We start from the raw sequence: 14997 nt of genomic DNA on the forward strand, positions 1-14997 counted from the left end.
TCTTGCATGTCTCCCCTCCGGGAGACATTCTGACTGCCTTGAGTCCTTGGGGCAAATTCATCCCTGGTGTAACACTGAAATTGGATTTGCACTAGGGATGAATTTGGCCCACTCTGCTTCATATTGGAAAGGAGGAAGGATAGTCTTAGTAATTAAGCAAACTGGTGAGTCCTGACTCTGTTCTCCATATGGCTGGAGAGGTTTATTGCCACTGCGATCATTACTTCACCTACCCATTTTAGAGTAAGTAAATATTCCTCTGGTCTAGTCGGAAGTCGAACTCTAAGCTAGATAGGCAAAACCTCATTACCTTTCCCCATCACCTAATGTTACCAGATTAACTCTATCCCTGGGACACATGGGAGTGGTGTATCCGCACAGTCCTGCAGGTAGCCACATTAATCACTTGTCGGGGAGACTAGAGGAGAAAACTGTATGTCATCAGTCATAACCTTTTAACCAATTTCGCAGGAGCTTGCTTGCTTTCGGAGCCAATGGATGGATGGCTTCCTTTGCTCTTATGTCAGCTCCTAATATTGTAGTCACACAGATACCCCAAGAGAACTGTTTCAGTACAGAAATAAAAACCCATCCGATCGCACAGCTCTAGTTGTCACCTACCACCCCGCACTGGGTATCATAAAAAAACTACAACCCATACTCAATGGGACCCTATCCTGAAAGAAATCTTTCCTGAATCCCCTCTTCTGGCCTTCAAACAATCCCCAACCTCTCCAAGCTCATCGGCAGAAGCAAGAGTCTCCACAGATCAGGAGAAACAAACTCAACGTGGCACCAGACCCTGACAGAGCAACAGATGCAAAACCTGCAGACATATCTCCATTGCTACAATGATCAACACCCTTACGCAACATACCTTTCAAGATCCATGGGTCCTACACATGCCTATCACAACATGCACATCCAGTGCACTAAATGCCCCAAATAGCAACTATGTGGGTGAAACCCGACAGTCACTATACTGTTGAATGAACTCACAGGAAAGTGGTAAAAGACAAAAACACCACATCACCTGTGGGTGAACACTTTTCACAAAGTGATCATTCTATATCTGACCTATCAGTCCTCATTCTCAAAGGAAACCTGCACAACACTTTCAAAAGATGAGCCCTGGAGCTTAAATTCATAACTTTGCTAGACATTAAAAATCACGGCCTGAATAGACACACTGGATTTACGGTTTATTTCAATAATCTGTAACCCATTAACAACCCCCTCCAGCTGCTTCCCTCTCTCCCACCCTTTCCTTTACTGTCCTCTCTTCCCTATGTCTGGATGGGTATTAATGTGCCACTTCACTTTGAATGGTTCTTTGAAATATGTGTTAACTACTTATGCTAAACAATCTGTTCCATCTTGCATTTAGCAGTGACACTCTGAGGCCTTGGCTACACTTACAAATTTGCAGCGCTGTAGCATGGTGTGAAAACACACCCTCTGCAGCGCTGCAAATTGCGGCGCTACAAAGCGCCAGTGTAGTCAAAGCCCCAGCGCTGGGAGCCGCGCTCCCAGCACTGTCCGTTATTCCCCACAGGGAGGTGGAGTACGGACAGCGCTGGGAGAGCTTTCTCCCAGCGCTGGCACTTTGACTACACTTAGCGCTTCAAAGCGCTGCCGTGGCAGCGCTGCCGCAGCAGCGCTTTGAAGTGTAAGTGTAGCCAAGCCCTGAGCTAGTTACCCAGACCAGAAGGAGAGCTCTGTGTAAGCTGGAAAGCTTGTCTCTCACCAACAGAAGTTGGTCCAATAAAAGATATTACCTCACCCACCTGGTCTCTCTAGCGCCTAATACTATCTTTTCACTTTTAATTTCCTGTTCTAGTTTAAGCAGATAATTGGAGAGAATCAGAGAAGCGTGCGGAGGAGACAGGAAAGCAGTTTAGTGGCCTGCATTATTAATAAAATAGAAAGCCTGTGTCCTGCTGCCTTCAGCTAGAAAGCATTTGGACTGCTGCTGAGGGAGAGAATATGTAGGCAAGGATGTATCAGAAGCCTGTCAAGAGAAGTCTTTTTTTTTCATTTGTGGAAGGGCCTTCATGATGCTTTAACTTGAAAGATGTGGGTAGGACTCGGGTGCTCAGATGTTGAAATGAGCTATGAGGTTGCCACAAGCCTTAGCCAGAGCAGCAGACTTCCAGAATAACCACTCTGATGCCAGTAGAGCTCTGGATTTATACTGGTGTAACTGAGGCCAGTATCTGACCCTCAGTAGCCTTCTGGCTCTATTTGTGAGGGCTACACATTGATCAAATCCACTGATTTTTTCATCTTTCAGTCAAATTCCTTTAAGCTAAAAGTAATAACCTTTGGTGAAGTGGGGATAATAGAATATTAATTCAAAGGTTATTTCAAAGGCTCCCGATATTCAGAAAGGCCTTTTGATTTTTATCGACTTTACTGTCATCATCTCCCTGAACAGTGAGAAAGAAATCTGCCCTCCTCCCCTCTTGCATTTTCTTCCTGGGTTTCCCTTTGAAATTTTTGCTGGTATTTTCTGTTCTTTCTGGGAGATTTGCTCAGCCCATTGTCTCAGAATTTGCCAGGAGAGCAAGGACTGAGTAGAAAGAGCTCCCCTCTCTCTTCCATCAGCATCGCAATGAAGCTTTCATAAAGCTTGTATTTAAAAAAATTGCAGTTACTGTGGCCAGGCAAAGAATGCTGGTTTGGCAGCCCTGGAGTTTGCAGTCTTCTTTCAAACAACAATATACCATAGACAGCTGCAGTGCAAGCTTCTTCAAGGAAGGAGGGCTTCTCTTAAGATTTCTGGTCCAGCAGGAAATTAAACAAGCACCTTTGTTTGATCCTCTTCTCATGAGATTTCCAGTCCATTTTTCAGACTCAAGAGCATTGGTTAATTTGCAGAGCTTATATCAGCACTTTATTGTCAGGTGCTTATATTTAGCTTAAGCCTCCGAACTTTTGTGCTCCCCCCATCACTCCTGAGTGCTCTTCTTGAGTCTGTCGTTGGATGTTTCTATTCCATACAAGTGCCTCAAGGACCATCATTACTGTACAACTGACAAGATTGACAGTTTAAGAACTTTCATGATCATCTTGTGTTTATTTTGCAAATCTTGATCAGTACATCCCTCCAGCCTTCCTTACCCCATTAAATAGCTCTGATGAGACAGTAGGAGGAAATCAACTAATAGATTTACCTCAACAGCATTAAACAGGTGCAGCAGTTTTTTCTCCTATTTAAGAGTCCTCAGCCAACAATCCCAAGCATGCCACAGAGAACAAAATAAATAAACCCATCTCCTGGGGGATTGTAAGTGGAGGGAATTTTATACCTAAGTCCCTTGTGGGGAACATTGTTGGGACTTTGGGATCTAATTAATATGGTCATCCTACCTCCTTGCTTGGGAAGAAGGGCAGAAGAAAGGCATTTTAATAAGTTCCCTTAGGTTTTGGCGGGTATATGATAATATTCAAAGCCAGAATTAAATTATTTAAGTGAATCCACTCAAGGGAATGACAAGAAAATGGTTGCTTACTGGAGCTGCTCTTGTAATAACGGAGTGGGAATGGATTCAGTGTGTCTGGGAAAAATTCGGGCTGAAGCCTCGAAAACAGGAGGTTGTATGGGGAAAAAAGGAAGAAGGCATGAAGATGAGGGTCAGAGAAGGAGATGAGGGAGAATTCAGTGGAATTCAGAGCAAAGGGGGTGAGGGGAAGTAGAGAGGAATGAATGGAAATCTAGGTGGGGTGGAACTGTGCAGAACCCTGAAAAAAACAGAAGAGCAAATTTGAAGCTGATGCAAACAGAGAGTTTAGAATTGGTCAAAAAACACCAGTGTTTTTTGTTAAAATGTTTGTTATTTGTAAGATTTCCACTGGGTTTTTTGGTCCACAATTTCGTTTTCAACATAAATTAGAACAGAAAAAAGTATTTCTCAGAAATATTGGCTGAAAAAGCTTTTCCATGACAAAATTAATTTAAAAAACAGACACAGTAACTTTCCAACCTGCTTTAGTCAGAAGGAAGCAGAGTGAAGGGATTCATATAGAGAAGTGATTAACCTTTCCAGAGAATGAAGGAGAATATATCCAGATAAAGGACCAAGGAAATTCAGGGGCTTGGAGTAAGGACCTTGGACTGGCTAACATGTATGTGCATTTGCTGGCTGGAATCAGACATTCTCAAGTGCTTGATCTTTAGTGGCTGGAGCAGAGCATCAATCCTCCTGCAAGTGCTAGTGAAAGGGGAAATCTCCTTCAGTTCACATTGGAGAGGCCAGTGTTTTTGGAACAGAAGTTTGGGAGTTACATTCTACCTGTCTATGGTGAGCCATTAGACAGAATTGCCTGTATATTGTTTGCTTTGCAGGCTGGATTTGTATTCAGTTCTTAAACACAAGCCACATCACTTGCCTTTCTTGGACTCATCATTGATTCGTAGGCTGGCAAGCATAAAGTATTAGCACCAACCAGCTGCTTGCTGCTGCTGTGACTGATTGTTCGACCTAGCCAGTTCTAATAGGTTTTGTAGCAAAGTACTTGGAGTTAACCCAACTCTGTTTCTGGAGTTACTTCATTTCAAGTGTCTTATTAATAGATTGTCTTAAAAATACCATGAGCACTCTGCATACACAACAGATGCTGCCATTCTGCTGCATCAGCCAAAGGATCCAGACTCTATGCCACAAGGAGAAATGGCATACAGTATAAAATATGAAAAGCTAAGTTCTGCTCCACCTTGCACCCCAAGGCAAACAGCACAGATCTCTAGCATCAGTCTATAGAAATACCCAGAGCTGATGTTTGTAATAATTGGCTACGTATAGAGGGATAAGGAAGCTGATGGTTAAAGGCTAATGACATAGGCCCCAATCCTGGAATCAGATCCAGGTGGGAAGATCCCTGGGCTCATGTGGAGTCCTACTGAAGTCGTTGAGACAATAGTTTACAAAGAAGTTGATTGCCTCTTTCTAAATAACTGCATGTGGGGACTTGTATAAAATCTAAGACAGATTCCATAGCTGTCTCTGCTTCATTTTTATTGCTATTTTTTAGACCTGAGAAACACCCCCAAAGCTTCCACAAATATTTCCTTGTATAACAAATTGAAATGGATCTAGTTCATAGGAAGTCGCAGGAGCATTACCTTAAACAAAGGCTGTTAGTTTAAGTCCAATAAAGACAATTGGCGACGTTATTTCAAATCCATGGCTACAACAGAATGTGGTGAAATTTTCCATTTGTCAATCAGCTCTAGCAATAATAGTTGGAAGATAGCTCTTTCCCCTGCTTAGTATAACTTTAGCTGGACTGTCTCCATTCATCTCAAGAAGTGGGAGGTGAGGACAGAAGGTGATTTAGGCAGAGGCTTGAAAATAAGGACAAGGAGCTAACTATTCCAGGGCCCTAAAAAGAAACATGGAGCAGATCTTCCCTCAGCATCTTGTTTCCTTCCTCTCTCTCGTCCTCATGAATTTTAACTGTCCATCCATGACTTTGGGTATTTTAAAATAAAATAGAAAGCACAGCTTTTAGGACCTGATCCAAATCCATTCATTGCAAAATGAAAGCCTCCAAGTGAGTTTGGATCAGGCCCTTAGTACATTAGGTACATTAGTTTGTTTCTTAAACTGCTCCATCCACTTCCTGAACAGACTCCTTTTTTTTTGCCTCCTTCCTCTTCCATAATTCCTACTGCTATTGCAATTTGTTTTTTAAACTACCTCTTTCTGGGCTGCTTCTGTTTTGACCCCATTTTATGTCCCTCTTAAGTCTTTCCCCGTTCTTTGATAATATTAGCAAACTGAGTTGCCTCACTGGATTGACTATTCCTTGCTTATTTCAAAGAGCCTTTTGCATTGAAATCGTCAAACTCATCACAGCTGCCATTGTAAATCAAGCTGACAGTCAATTACAAAATGGACAATGTATTTGAACAAGCCAAGCATGGAAAGCCCAGCCATCTCTAATATGCTTATGGAACTGCAAATATCCCATGTTTTTAGGACACATGGGTTCCCTTTGCATGTGTATAGGTAAACTGGAATGTGATATAAAGAGTCAGCAGAATTGTAATAGAGCTCAGGGGAGCTTAGCCAAAGTGATTAGGAAATACAGAATCTGTAGGCTTCAATTGGTGGTTATTTTTTACCTGAAGACAAGCTATACTGAGCCTGATGCATTAACCTTTTAATTGCTGGCAGGTCTCTGGCAGAAAGCAGCAGCATTCTTTCACGTACCAACATTCCTCTAGGTGCTTCAAAGGGGAAACAGCAAGAACATGGGGCACCAGTGCTGGTGCTTTTGCTATTGTGTATCTGGTATGTTAATCATCAGTGAAATGGTTAATGCACCTTGCACCATTTTTAAATTTGGTGAAAGAAATGTCCTATAGGAGGCTGTACCCCCAGTCCTTTCTGTGGTATGTGTGTGTGTATATATAAAAAAACACCAGACACTACTTTGCAGAAGTTTTATGCATCTCCATTTGGCAAGCCCTCTGGCATTTTCCCCTCCAGCACACCTACAGATGGCTCGGCTTGATTCTCCTTTCACTTATACCAGTGTAAATAAGGAACATCTCCATTCAAGCCAGGTGAGATTGAGCACTGTGGAAGAGGTGTGAAATCAGGTGATCAGACTGCACCGTGTTTCTAATGCATTAGAAGCCAAGGTAGTTCCACTTGGTTTATTACCTTGTTAGTGTCATCAGAGATGCGCAAAGCTCTGGAAACAGCAGTTGGTGGCTAACTACTGCAGAAGGAGCACCAGGATATACAATATTAGCAGAGTGGCATGAATATATTTCCATAATCCTGTGCCCAAGGAGCTTGGCTAAAGGAAGAAGTCTGAGTTTTTCTGCTTCTGGACAGTTGAAGGCTGGGTTGCACTGGATTGCACTGGTAGAAGATGGGCAGTCACTCTGGCCCACGAGTGGTAGGATAGGACACATGAAATGTGTACTCTGTGTGATTCTTTTAGTGTATGTGTACTCTGTGTGATTCTTTTAGTGTGTGGTTCACTATTTTATGAAGATAAACCTGATTCATTAATATCAGCAATAATGATAATATTGGAGAAAACAGGAAACTGTGGGACTGCACTGAATTAGGAATCATGAGAAGAGAGATTTATTTATATCAAGTGTAGGCTCCATGCTGACCAAGGCAAATTTTTCATTTTGACAGTGAACACACATAATCTGTGATTTTACCAGCTGGGCATGAAATTAAAGACAAAGGGGCTCTTAATGTGCTTGCCACAAGAGACCCTCCCCACCCACCCCCATTGCCACCAGCATGTTAAACAACACAAGGTAAAATCCCAAGGAGAATTATACAGTAACTCCTCGCTTAACGTTGTAGTTATGTTCTGAAAAATGCAACTTTAAGCAAAACGAGGTCAAACAAATCCAATTTCCCCAAAAGAATTAATGCAAATAGGGGAGGTTAGGTTCCAGGGAATTTTTTTCCACCAGACAAAAGACTACATATCTATATCTATATCTATCTAGATATAGATATAGATACACACACAGAGTATACATTTTAAACAAACAATTTAATACTGTACACAGCAATGATGATTGTGAAGCTTGGTTGAGGTGGTGAAGTCAGAGGGTGGGATATTTTCCAGGGAATGCCTTACTGCTAAATGATGAACTAGCACTCGGCTGAGCCCTCGAAGGTTAACCCACTGTTGTTAATGTAGCTTCGCACTCTACAAGGCAGCATGAATGGAGGGAGGGGAGACAGCATGGCAGACAGAGACAGAGACATACACCCTGTGTGAGAGAGAGATGCACATTTCCCCTTTAAGTACACTGACCCCACTCCAAGTACATTGCCTTTTTAAGTAGATCATCAAGTTGAGACAGCAGCTGCTGCCAGCAAGCTCCCTCCCATGTCCCCCCCTGCTCTATGGAAATGGGGTGAGTGGGGTGCAGGAGCAGGGGAGAGGGGGACACCCTGACATTAGTCCCCTGCTCTTGCACCCCACTTACCCCATTAGCACAGCAAGCAGGAGGCTCCTGGGAGCAGCTCCAAGGCCGAGGGCAGGAGCAACACATGGCATTGGTGGGAGGGACAGCTGAACTGCCCGGCAACTGACAGCCTGCTGGGCGGCTGCTGCACAGGGAACTTAGGGGAGCAGGGAGCTGATGGGGGGACTGCCGGTCCACCCTGGTTCCAAGCCCCAGCCAGCTAGCTCCAACAGGCTGCTCTTTCTGCAAGCAGGACAAAGCAGGAGGCTGCCAAACAACGTTATTGCGCAACTTTAAACTCTAATTGATCAGCAACATAATAACCAAACAACATTAACCGGGATGATGTTAAGTGAGGAGTTACTGTACTATGAATAGCATAGTTGGACTAGCAAAGAATAGGTCTGTCCCCAGCAGTTTGCTTGCCTCATACTGGTTCTTCAGGAACATCCTGACTCTGCTTTGAGTCAGTCTGAAAAAAAAAGAAAGACTGACAAAAGACACAGCATAAAGATTTGATTTACTGCAATAGTCACAGATAGTGAAATGGCTTCTGTGCTTCTCTTCTCCAGTCATTAATGTTACAGCATTACGTCAACTGATCCATTTCAGTAATGAGATGTTATGTGGCAGTCTGCTGAGAGGGCTCATGAATTTCACTTTCTTGTTCTATTTAATCTCTTTTGCTCTTACTTCACTCTCTGTCCATCTCTTTCCCTCTGTTTTTCTGTGATCTGGGAAGCCAGTAAGTGATTTCCTCCACAGGCTGGAATACCATGACATTTAGTGGACTAGACATTTTCTTTCCTCCTGATGAAGTTTGCTTCATGTGGGAGCCAAATCCACTCTGTTTTCAATTTCACCTTCAAGGAAAACCTACAAATACTTTCCGTTACTTCACTGTCTTTAAGGGAAATGAATTCTTTCAGAGCTCCTGTGCTAGACAAAGGCAGCAGAGGAAAGGGCTGTGAATTGCACCATGCAATATGTGCACATTTGTTCTTACAAACTTCAGTAATTTCCTCAGCCTGCCAAATAAACTGAGCATGAGTTTGGGAAATAGGAATGCGTTTTCCTGCTGCATTCAGCAACCCTTGCACGCTGGACTATAGTCCGCAGATTAGATGAGCGAGCAACTAGGAGGATCTATTTTCCATTACTAAACCAGAGTCTCTTGCATGGCAGCACAATGCACTTCTATTTCTGTCAGCTATATGTTTCAACCAGTCTGCAACATCCCCATAACATGTGTGCCTCTTGCATATTACCACAGTTGAAACTTGGGACCCTTTCACCCTTAGACAGAAATTCTGTCATGTGAACCAAAATGAAGTCTTGCCCTGGTTGGGCCAGTAGAAGCTGTGCTGAGGTTGGAAGTTGCACATAGCATGCCTTATACCAACAAGATCAATCTGAGCCTTATGACAGGGAATGAAGGCTGGCTGTGAGGTTCCCAATGTGGCTTTACCTACGTGGAAATGAAAGGTAGCAGCTAGTTTGCAGGTAACCACCATGCTCTGAACTTAATGTGTGATCTTGGGCGAGTCAGTGGCGGAACTGGGAATAGAACCTACAAGACCTGATTCCCGATCTCTTGCTATTGCTACTAGATAGATTATACTAGGGGCAGGCAACCTATGGCACGTGAGCTGATTTTCAGTGGCACTCACACTTCCCAGGTCCTGGCCACTAGGCCGGGGGGCTCTGCATTTTAATTTAATTTTAAATTAAGCTTCTTAAACATTTTTAAAACCTTATTTACTTACATACAACAATAGTTTAGTTATATATTATAGACTTATAGAAAGAGACCTTCTAAAAACGTTAAGATGTATTACTGGCATGCGAAACCTTAAATTAGAGTGAATAAATGAAGACTCGGCACACCACTTCTGAAAGGTTGCCGACCCCTGGATAATACAAACAGCAGAAGTTGTCCTAGACCTGTCTATGGTGCTGAAATATGAGATGTGTGTATGTGCCCATCGTTGACATTATTATATCATTCAGCTAAAGTATCAAGGTATAACTAGGAAAAGGACTGAGTAATGAACACATCATCTGAGTTAAAAGGCTAACAATGGAAATATCCAAACATGGCCTAAAAATACAATTATATATCTAAAATTATTTCAAATTGAATAAACTGTCAATCTGTTTATTACACTGAGCAGTTCAAAAGGATGACAGGAAACAGTAGGGAACAGTAAGGCTTGGTCTACACTAGCACTTCTGTTGGCAAAACTTTTGTCGGTCACATCCGTGATCGACATTAGTTTCACCGGCAAAAGTGCCAGTGTGGACAGCCTGAGACACCTAAGGTCTAAAGTGAGACTTAATTGGTGCCTAGGCCTTGTGTTGCCTTTCTGCACAGGAGTGAATTTAAACAAGTCTGCCTTTGGCTTCCAGATCTCAGCCTGCAGTAGCAACAGCTACACAAATGCCCGTGGTTAAGAACTAATGAAGAGATCCTCCATGCGTAGCCAGTACCCAAATTGCTTGTGACGCTGCTGTATGGCTAAAACTGTGTGTAATGACATTATCAGGAGAGAAACATAGATAAGTCCATCCCTGCTGAGCTACATGGGTCTTTAGCTTGACCCAGGCTCATCTAAGCATATCTAATATTTCCATTAGTTCAATTGGTTCCATTTTTTAACAGGTGCTGGAGAGAGAGACTTTCTGGAGACAATGAAATATTTTAAAAAAAGTATTCAATCTTTGAGGCCAAGGCTGCAGTCAGTCCCTACCATGCCCTCCATCTCTTATTTGGTGTGAGGCTGTCTCGTGTGTGTGGTCTGCAGAAATCCCTAGAGACATATTGGTTTAGTGAAGTATCCTTGTGCAGAATGGGACACTTATGAACATCCTTATTAGTGGAAGTAACCCAGGCAGCAGCATTCTGATTTCATAAACTGTGGGGCTTTTAAGTGATCCCCATTAAGAGGATTTTGAAATTAAATCTAATACAGTTTCTTCCTCATTTATATAACATGTGAGGGAGAATTTTTATCTAATGGTTAGAGCACAGGACTGAGAGTCTGGACTCCTAGGCTCTACTCCCAGCTCTGAGGAAGGGGATGGGGAGTATGGTCTAAAAGTTAGGCTAAGGGAAACAGGAAGTGAGGACCCCAGCCCTAGGCATTTCATTGCCCAGGGCAGAAAGTGTTTTCAGTGCCCTGTGAACAACTGAGCAAATCGAAAGGAACAACAGCCTGATTTGGTGCCCTCTAAGTTGGTGTCCATGGTGACCCCATCCCTATTGCCTGCCCACAAGGCCTGTTAGGACTCTTGCATTCTATTTCCATCTCTGGTAAAGAGCGTCAAGTGGGTAGAATGGGACATTGGGAGTTCTCCATGCCCTTTTGATAGGTGCCCCTTGTCAAAGGACCACTCTATCACCACTTCCTGAGAACTGTTTTGCAATTTTCTCCCTCTACCTAGAGAATAGAGATGGGTTGGAGCGCCAGGTATCATATCTCTGATATGCCCTTCCCTAGTATCAGACTTTTCATCAGGCACATTGAATCAAAGACATCTATAATGTTCATATCATGCTCCAAACTGCTGCTTTCTAAATGTTAGGATGGATCTGTTGATTTTAAAAACCTTTAACTGTGCAGATTCTGGCTATATTCAAGACTTCCCCCATCAGCCTTGGTCTGATGGATTATTTGTGCTCAAACACCATTCATTATTTAAGATTCCCACAATTATGCCTCAAGACAGTAAGGGTGGAAATGAACCCTCTGTGGAGAGGGCCAGTGCAAGACCTGTTCAACACTCAAGTCCTCAGTGTAGGGATTAAATAGGCTTAAATAGTGCTTAGGACTTTTGCTGTGCCTCTGAGCAGGGGGTTTCATCCTGAATGATTGTACCTTGGCTTTGCTGGGCCATAGGTTTTGGAATTCACTCCCCCCTCAGTCCATCTCACTCTCTTGCTTCTCACTTTAAAAGAACAGGTGACCTACATAATTTTAAAGGATTTTTTTGGCCGTTGGCCATGGTTGAATAATTACCTTTACCTTTTCCCATTTTTCAGACCACTACCTGTTTGTATTTAGTGAGTTTTTAGTTTCTAGAGCTTTGACTTCATTTTCAGCATTGCTGCTTAACGCCTGGAAAGTCGCTCTTCATTAAATGACATCCAAGATGGCAACTCTAAATGCTTCAGAGGCACAGTGTTGGCTATTAAATAGTCAGCAATTTCCAACCATTAACACAGTGGTATTTTGAAACACCAGTTTCTCCCTAGAACACTGTGTGGTGTCTGTTAGCAATTATCACATCAGTATTTGCCATCACCAAAGCAATAGACCCAGTGAATCTTGAACCTAAAGTTCCTCCAACTTATTTGTCCCATTCTGACTGGAATTTTACATTATCCTCACAAGTGCACATCTCCTTAGGGGCATGAGGAGTCTGTAAAGATGGGGAAAAGGGAAAATGAGAAATCGTGGGTATTAGTAATTTCATTGCATACTCCAAACATTTGAAGATAAGTCCCACAGAAAGTGATGGGTAACTTCTTGCAGCCTCAGTGCTCTTTATCTTTAATTATGCAGGTTGAAACAAACAGCCTCTCCTCTCCCCCCTTCCCCCCACCAACAAACCAAAAATCACTCTGGCACTCTGAAGCTTTCATGCTTAATGAAGTAGGAAGTGCTTTCCTTTTGCACTCTGTCCAGAGCCATTTCATTTGAAAGTCAATATTAAAGCACAGAATCTCACATAAGTATCCCTTGAAAGACTTGGCTGCTCTAAAGATCAGGAGTTAATGATTGTGTCTCGCAGCAGGGGAAGTGACTTTTTTTACTGTATACTTTAGGTAATACAGCAGCTCAGTATTGTAGATTATTGCATTTCCTTCTTGAGGATTTATATTAAATAGCTGGATGTTTCTGGGCAAAGAAGAAGAATTCTTTATTTTTTAAAAGCCCCTCGCGCCCCCCCCCGCCTCCCCGCATTATGGAGATGCACATATGATGGAGTTTAGTTTTTCTAGGTCAATTCACCCCAATGCAAAGGGTCAGCATAAAGCCTATGCATCACTGAAGTTCCATTATGAACATTTAGGTAAGTGGGACTTCAGTGGTACGTAGGCCTTAAGCTGACTCTGTGCACAGGGGAAAAATTGCACCCTACATGTGAAATCATGAAAGTATGAGATCCCACATCATCAGCAAAATCTCCATCTTATCAGCAGGGGCAAGTGCTACTGGTCATTTTAATGCCAAGGCAGGTTATTTAAGTTAGATTGGCTCTAATTGGCATGCTTGTAACTGTAAAAGTTCTTACGTGAAGCTGTGTATCCCCCGAAAAGTGTCACATACACACAAAAAAACCCCTCAAACACAAAAATATCTCCCCAAAACCACAGAAATCATTTCCAATTAGACTTTTAAAAAAAAGTTTTAGTGGGACTTAAGTGGCACATAGTCCTTAGAATGGACATTTGCATGGGGATGAAATTCAGCCTTAGTGACTAGTCTGCACTGTGCATTAAATTTTACATTCCTCAAATTAGTCCCCCTTGGGACTGATGGGTTTGCTTCTCACTTATGCTGATTGGTGGGGTTTTCCATTGGCCCCTGGGAATTGGGGTATATAGGGAAGACATGATGATCAAAAGTATCTGTTCCTTGCATTAAGGAACCTTTTTCTTCTGTGTTTGTACAGCACCTAGCACAATGGGGTCCTGGTCTATGACTAGGGCTCATAGGTGTTATGGTAATATAAACAAACAAACAAACAAACAAATAAATAATGCTTAAATTCTAATTTCTGCAATTCTGCGAGTACTGATCTCAGTCCACCTCTACACCCATGACACAAGCCTTTAAAATGATGGACAAAACACCAATGTTCTGATTTAAAAAGAAATTAAATCATGCAAATCATGGGCCAAATTCTCTGCTGCTGCAAATGGATGCAGCTCCACTTACCCCAATGGAGTTTCACCCATTTACATCAGTGTGTGCAATGGGCCCAGTGTGTGCAATAACTGCAATTGCATATGAATATCAGGTACTTGCATCTGTAAACAACCAGTCAGACACCTAATTTGTACGTATAACCATAGCAAATGCATGTGCAAATTAGTTAATGCCAATCAGTCACTGACAATCATAGAAACACAGAGCTGGATGGGACCTATGTGCATACATTGTTTTAATGTGCAATTTGCATCCCTACAACTTTGGAAAGACAGACCCCAAATGAAGGACACAACAATAAATAACGGTAATGGAAATTTACACTGACAAAGGGATTAATATTTTGAACCTGAATCAAATTTTCTGTAACTCCACTTTTAAGATTCAGCAATTTATAATGATGAACAGTGAGGGCAGCAGCTGTATTGGGACCTAGCAGAATTCGAGTTTAAAACGATAGCTGCCTCATTTTGAGGGACAGGCTAGAGATGTGCTAGAAATGCAGTCGATAATGCCATAGAGCCGGGGTTCTCAACCTTTTTCTTTCTGAGCCCCCTGCAACATGGTATAAAAACTCCATGGCCCACCTGTGCCACAATAACTGGTTTTCTGCATATAAAAGCCGGGGCTGGTGTTAGGTGGTAGCAAGCAAGGCAGTTGCCTGGGGCCCCATGCCATGAAGCTGCATTGCTCAGGCTTCGGTTTCAGCCCTGGGTGACAGGACTCAGGGCCCCGGGCTTCAACCCCATGTGCTGCGGCTTCGGCTTTCTCCCCTGGGCCCCAGTGAGTCTAATGCTGACCATCCTTGAGGACCCCCTGAAACCTGCTTCCGGCCCTCCAGGGGGCCCTAGACCCCTGGTTGGGAACAACTGCCATAGAGCATTGCAAATGAAAGCCATGATTAACTTACCAGACATACCGAGCGTTTAACTAACTCTGGGGAAAGAGCTCTTGAATAAAAGCGTGAAAAGCCTTCACCCAGTGCATGGAGACAACATTAGAAATTAAAGGGAAAGCCAGTTAGACCAACTATTTGAAGTGTTTTTAAAAACCTACGAACAGGGGCGGCTCTAGCTTTTTGGCCGCCCCAAGCAGTCATGC

Source organism: Mauremys mutica, chromosome 4, assembly GCF_020497125.1.
Source record: "Mauremys mutica isolate MM-2020 ecotype Southern chromosome 4, ASM2049712v1, whole genome shotgun sequence".
Classification (NCBI taxonomy): Eukaryota; Metazoa; Chordata; order Testudines; family Geoemydidae; genus Mauremys; species Mauremys mutica.